The sequence below is a fragment of the Arachis ipaensis genome, chromosome B09 (assembly GCF_000816755.2).
Source record: "Arachis ipaensis cultivar K30076 chromosome B09, Araip1.1, whole genome shotgun sequence".
NCBI classification, from domain to species: domain Eukaryota; kingdom Viridiplantae; phylum Streptophyta; class Magnoliopsida; order Fabales; family Fabaceae; genus Arachis; species Arachis ipaensis.
Window position 1 is genome coordinate 71,887,575 of NC_029793.2, and position 2,087 is coordinate 71,889,661.

Here is a 2,087-nt window from a genome sequence, read left to right on the forward strand (position 1 = left end):
CTTCAATTTTAAGAAAAAATGGTTTATAATTTTATAAAGGATCCCGCTAGGGAGATAATGGACTATTTGTACAATGTGTACAATGGATTATTGAGTTACAAAATGAACATCTCCTATACTATCTAGAATAACCATCCGAGTACTAGCGATAATAAACATCTTCCCAAAAGCTTAAACTAATTTTGGGGTTCACCAAGAATCAAATTCTTAACCTTTCGGATCTAGCACTCTAATACTATGTCATAATACCACTCATCCCAAAAGTTTCAGCTGATAAAAAAATGTAACACTAATGATTATATCTCTAATACTTCTTAAACCTCCATTGTATACATTGTATAAATATTCTTTTGGCTCCTCATACTTTTCCTTTTAGAATCACTTTCCCTTTTATAAATAACAAAATATCGTGAACAAACATTGTCTAACCTAAAATATGTAGTGTATATCAAGTTATCAACATAGTTGTTTACCCGAATCTTTATGTTCGCTATTGGCTAATAATGGTGTACGTTTAGTTATATCTTCGTACATATATAGTGGTCATCAGTCAATGAACTTCTTCACGACTCAAGATTGGGGAGAGCCTTTCCCAAACCTAAACATAAAAAGCGTACCCAAGAAATTAAAATTAAGTATATAAAATTATTATATATTATATAATTTTATTTTTTATTTAAAAAATATATTTAGTATTTAGTCTGGTATAAATAAAAGTGCAACTCAAATATTATTAATCTTTAATATTTAAAAATAAGTGATTAAATAGTAGAATGATTTTATTTAAATGAATTCAGTGACTAAAAGAAATTTTACGTTAAAATGTAAGTTTAATATTATAAACTTGATGTTCCTAATTATATTGAATTAAGTAACTTGTGCACATATAATTTCTGAGTTATGTCAAGGGTTAACGAAAATAGAAAAGTCTTTAACATATCATTTGATGGGTTGATTGGCTTGGTATTAACTCTTCTTTCTGTTTTAACTGCTACAATTGAGAGATATTTTTCAGTTATGAATATTACGAATAATAGACTCGAAAATAAAATGGAAGAAAATTATCTTTTGATTTACATTAAGAAAAAGATTGTTGAAAAATTTGACACAAATTTTATTATCGATAAATTTTATGATATGAAGAATTGACGTGTACCATTTCATTAATAAAAAGAACACACATATTTTTGTATTTTAAAATATATTCTCTATAAATATATTTTTGTAATACATCTTATATTATATAATTTATTTATATAAATTTTATTTTAATATTATATATTATTGGCTCTATAATAATATTTTTAGATACGTCCTGTATCTAAATATTTAGATTTAGATGTAATTTTTTTATTTAATTAAATTTCGTGATTGACACAAACATAAATGGTTGAAGTTCGATCAAATTAAATTCTGTGACACATATTTGACACCAAGCTGAAGATTCAACATCATCATCAGTAATGATAACATAAATATTAAGGTGCTATCCATCAGTAGAGGGATGCGTAGGTACCTGCTGCATTAGAGGCTACATTACAGACCGAAACAAATGGACATGTAAATTGATGTTTTTGATAGAAAAGTGTGTCTTAACCTTCATTACATGAACGTATATATATGAGTGTCATTGACATAATTTCCGCATTATGCACGTTATGGTTGATAGTACATTTTTCTGATAAAGGGTAACATCTTGACCATGATGAAGATGCTTGTGAATTTTTTGGGGTGATTTTCAGCTAACGTATATGATAGGTTAAAATTTCCCAAATTGTCTTGTTGAAAAGTTAAAGAAGGGTAACAGTTAAGTGACAAAACTCACCTTTCAGAAAACTTATTTTCCAACCAGACGACAGTTTGAGTATATATAATCAAACAAAAATGTTATTTGTATACTAAAATTAGTCATTAAAATCAGTCATTAATGTATTTGTATATAAATACATGTATAGTTTAATTTATTTTCAATATATATTTATATTTTAACATGTATTTTATACTGGTGGCTGACTTTAGTGATTGATTTTGATATACATGTAATATTAATTAATCTAAAAAATATACACATGAATTATTTTTCTTCT